The sequence below is a fragment of the Suricata suricatta genome, chromosome 7 (genome assembly GCF_006229205.1).
Source record: "Suricata suricatta isolate VVHF042 chromosome 7, meerkat_22Aug2017_6uvM2_HiC, whole genome shotgun sequence".
Lineage (NCBI taxonomy): Eukaryota > Metazoa > Chordata > Mammalia > Carnivora > Herpestidae > Suricata > Suricata suricatta.
In genome coordinates, this window is record NC_043706.1 from 63,624,863 (window position 1) to 63,629,760 (window position 4,898).

The 4,898-nt window shown below is 40.8% G+C and overlaps 1 non-coding gene and 1 pseudogene across 1 annotated transcript; both read left to right on the forward strand.

Moving 5' to 3' along the window:
* Positions 1-1,432: 1,432 nt before the first annotated feature.
* Positions 1,433-1,758, forward strand: LOC115296966 (annotated as a pseudogene).
* A 2,136-nt stretch (positions 1,759-3,894) lies between these two features.
* On the forward strand, positions 3,895-4,077 carry LOC115297365. The gene has a single exon (XR_003911438.1). It is a non-coding gene; the product is annotated as a U2 spliceosomal RNA (small nuclear RNA).
* The last annotated feature ends 821 nt before the right edge of the window (positions 4,078-4,898 follow it).

A 4,898-nucleotide genomic window follows, 5' to 3' on the forward strand; every position in this document is an offset into this window, starting at 1 on the left:
TGAGATACAACATTATATTAGTTTCAGGTATACGGCATGATTCAGTATTTGTATACATTGCAAGTAATCGCCACAGTAAGTCTAGTTAACATTTGTTACCACACACAACAAAAAGGTGGTTTTTTTGCTTTTTCTTTTTGTGATGAGAACTTTTAAGATTTACTTTCTTACCTTTCTTAAGTTTTATACATGAAAAACAGTATTATTAATTACAGTCAGCCTGCAATATATTACATCGCCATGGCTTATTTATTTTATAACTAGAAGTTTGTACCTTTGGGTACCTTCACTCACTTTACTCACTCCCACCCTTTACCCTTGGTAACCACCAATCTATTCTCTGAATCTGTGCTTGATTTCTGTTTGTTGTGTTCTTTAGATTCCACATACAAGTGAAATCATACAGGATTCATCTTTCTCTGGCTATTTTACTTGGCATAGTACTCTCAACGTCCATCCATGTTGTCACAGTAGCAAGATTTCATTCGTTTTTATTGATGAATAGTATTCCATTGTGTGTATTGATGGTAACTTTTTAGATGCAGTATCAATGGTACAGTCCATGAAAGAAATAGTTGATAAGCTGATGTTCATCTAGCATCTGCTAGAAGAAAATATTTGCAAAAGACCTATCTAATAAAGAGCTGTATCCAAAATATACAAGAGTATATATATACTTTTTGATACAAAATATATAAGAACTCTTAAAATTCAACAATAAGAAAATTAACAGCCTAATTTAAAAATGGGCAAAACATCTGAAAAGACCCCTCACCAAAGAAGATATAAAGAGGACTGGGGTGCCTGGGTGCCTCAGTTGGTTAAGCACGGGTCTCTTTTTCTTTTTAATTTTTTTTTTAATGTTTCTTTTGAAAGAGAGAGACAGAGACAGAGCATGAGCTGGGGAGGGGCAGAGAGAGGGGGGGGGACAAAGAATTCGAAGCAGGCTCCAGGCTCTGAGCTGTCAGCACAGAGCCCTACACAGGGCTCGAACTCATGGACCTGAACCAAAGTTGGACACTTACCCAGGTACTTAAGCATCATTCTCTTGATTTCAGCGCAGCTAACAACCTCATGAACTAAACGGTGAGCCCCATGTCAGGCTCTGCACTGATAGCAAGGAGTGTGCTTGGAATTCTCTCCCTCTCTGTCTGCCCCTCCCCCACTCGTGCATGTTCTCTCTTTCTCTCAAAATAAATAAATAAATACTTTTTTTAAAAAGAAGATACGGCGGGTAAGTGGGGTGAGCACAACCCTATGTCTCGGCAAGGCGCTCCTGTGGCTCAGAGGCTCTGCCAGCCAGTGATTTCTGTGGATTCCGGAAGCAGGAAGGGCAGGGTTGAGGAGATGTGGGACCGATGGTGCTGGTTCCCGAACGTCCGGAGAATTCGCCTTCCGGCCTGCTGGGAACAGGACTCCAAAAACTACAAATATGTCTGGAAGGCTGTGGTCCAAAGCCATTCTTGCCAGCTATAAGTGGGGTCTATAGGAGGGAGCACAAGGCTTTCTTAAAATTGAAGGTGTTTATACCCGAGATGAAACTGAGTTCTATCTAGGCCAGAGATGTGCTTATGTGTACAAAACAAAGAACAACACAGTGACTCCTGGTGGCAAACCGAATAAAACCTGAGTAATCGGGGAAAAGTAACCCGTGCTCATGGAAACAGTGGCATGGTTGGTGCCAAATTCCGAAGCAACCTTCCTGCTCGAGACATTGGCCACAGAATCTGTGGGATGCTGTACCCTTCAAGGATTTAAACTAACTGAAAAGTACATACATAAAGGTGTAGGAAAATAAATAAATAAAAATTTAAAAAGAAGATATACAACTGGCAAAGACGTATGTGAAAAGATGGTTCATATCATTGTCATTAAGGAATTGAAAATTAACACAATGAGGCATTACACACCCATTAAGAAGGCCAAAATCAAAAACTCTGAAAACAACAAATGTTAGCAAGCATGTGGGGTAACAGAAACTTCCGTTCATTGCTGACGGAAATGTAAAGTGGTACAGTCATTTTGAAAGACAACTTGATAGTTTCTTACAAAAGTAAACATATTCCTACCATATGATCCAACAAATGCACTCCTTTGTATCTCCCCCAAAGAAGTTGAAAATTTATGTCCACACAAAAGCCTACACACAGATATTTATATCAGCTTTATTCATAATTTCCAAAACTTGAAAGCAACCAATATGTCCTTCAGTAGGTGAATGGATAAATAAATTGTGGTGTACCCAGACATTGGAATATTGCTCAGTGCTAAAAAGAAATTAGCTATCAAGCCGTGAAAAGACATGGAGGAAAACTTAAATCCATATTACTACATGAAAGAAGCCAATCTGAAAAGGCCACATAGTGTATAATTCCAATCATTCTAAAAAAATTTTTTTTAATGTTTTTTATTTATTTTTGATACAGAGAGAGACAGAGCATGAAAGGGGGAGGGTCAGAGAGAGGGAGATACAGAATCGGAAGCAGGCTCCAGGCTCTGAGCTATCTGTCAGCACAGAGCCCGACGCGGGGCTCGAACCCACGAATGTGAGATCTGACCTGAGCCGAAGCCGGAGGCTTAACCGACTGAGCCACCCAGGCGCCCCTCCAATCATTCTAGAAAAGGCAAAACCATGAGGCAGTTGGGGCGCCTAGGTGGCTCAGTAGGTTAAGCGTCCGGCTTCGGCTCAGGTCATGATCTCATGGTTTATGGGTTCAAGCCCCACGTCAGGCTCTGTGCTGATGGCTAACTCAGAGCTTGGAGCCTGGTTTGGATTCTGTGTCTCCCTCTCTCTCTGACCTTCCCTGTTCGCACTGTCTCTCTCTGTCTCTCAAAAATAAAAAAAAGACATTAAAAAAATTAAAAAACAAAAAACTATGAGGCAATAGAAAGGTAAGTGGTTGCTAAGAGTTAAGGGGGAGGGAGGGTTGAAGAGGCAGAACACAGAGATTTTTAGGGCTGTAAGACTATTCTGTATGATACTATAATGATGGATACTTGTCATTATACTCTTGTCAAAACAACACCAAGAGTGAAACCTAATGCAAATTATGGACTTTCTCAGTAGTAAAAATGTTTCAGAATAGTTTCATCAGTTATAACAAATGTACCTCTCTGGTGAGGAATGGTAAGAGTAGGGAGGCTGTGTGTGTGTGTGTGTGTGTGTACATTTCTGGAAATTCTGTTGTTTCTGCTCAGTTTCACTGTGAACCTAAAACTGCTCTAAAAAATAAAAAACATTTTTTAAGGGGTAGTAGGTTTGGCAACTTTTATTCCATTGCACACCTGGAAGTTATAAAGGGGAAGCTTGATCACTAGTAAAGATTTGATAGAAATAAGTGAGAGAACCTCAAAAGTACCACTCAGAGAACTTGACCTGTATTCTCTAGAATTTGGTAATGAAGGAAGTGACACCCATGCGTAAGTAGCCTGGAAGCAAGAAGCTGACTAGTTACTCTGACTCCTACAGGCAAGACGTGTCTTCAGGAAAAAGAGGCTGCACTTTCATAGAAAGAGAAGCAAAACCACTTGTTTCTTATGGGTTCCTTGAAGTATAAGCATCCTTAGTTGTTTTGAAGACACCAGCAAAGTGACTCAAACTAGGCAGGCGAATGTGGTGGGAGCACAAGACAGGTAAGAAAATAAGTGCAGGGGCATCTGGGTGGCTCTGTCAGTTAAGCATCCAACTCTTGATCTTGGTTCAGGTCATGATCTCACAGTTTGTGAGATCAAGCCCTGCATCAGGCTCTGTGCTGACAGCATGGAGCCTACTTGGAATTCTCTTTCTTTTCTCTCTCTGCCCCTCCACTGCTAGCTCACTCACTTGTTCTCTCTCTCTCTCTCTCTCTCTCTCTCTCTCTCTCTCTCTTGATAAACTTTAAAAAAAAGAGTTCCATCGCTTCTAGGCCTTTTGGCTAAGATCAAGTGTAGTATCTGTTCTTATCAGTTTAAAAAAAGAGTTCCAGTTCAAGACATAAATTAAGTGCTTTTGAGAGAAATTCTGTTATGTACCACCCCCCAAAATGATTAGACAGGATTTCTGTCAATAGAAGATAAATAAGTATTCAAATAATTTCAATATAATATAATGCTGAGGTTGGATGTTATACTGCAGGAGCTTGATGCACTGCTATTGAAGGATATATAAGCTGTTGAAAGTGGATCAGATTTGATGGAGATGTGGATGGACGTGATGGAGACAAATCCGGAGCCACACAGACTAGTCAGATCACAGTATCAGTTTCAAGCTCAAAGTGAGTGCTAGAGGACTGACCTAAGAAAGTAGGAGTAAGTATAGAAAAGAAGAGGCAATTCAGGTAAAATCTGAGAAAGCAGCAAAACCTGGCTAAGCTTTAAGACTGAATAGATTTAAGGGTGCCTGGGTGGCTTAGTCAATTAAGTGTCTGACTTTGGCTCAGGTCATGATATCATGTCTTGTGAGTTCAAGCCCTGTGTCCGGCTCTGTGCTAACAACTCAGAGCCTGGAGCCTGCTTCAGATTCTGTGTCTCCCTCTTTCTGTGCCCCTCCCCTGCTCTTGCTCTGTCTCTCTCCTTCAAAAATAAATAAACATTTTTAAAAGTTTTAGTAAAATAAAAAATAAATAGAGACTGGATAGATTTAGGAAATGAGGACTAAAAAACTAAAATTAAATTGAAACAATAGGGGCACCTGAGTGGCTCAGTTGGTTAAGCATCTGACTTCAGCTCAGGTCATGATCTCACGGTCTGTGGGTTCGAGCCCTGAGTCAGGCTCTTTACTGACAGCTTGGAACCTGCTTCGAACTCTGCGTCTCCCTCTCTCTCTCTGCCCCTCCCCTGCTCATGCTCTGTCGCCCTCTCTCTCAAATATGAATAATAAAACCTTTAACATTCTTTAATAAAAAATAAAGGAAGCAAAA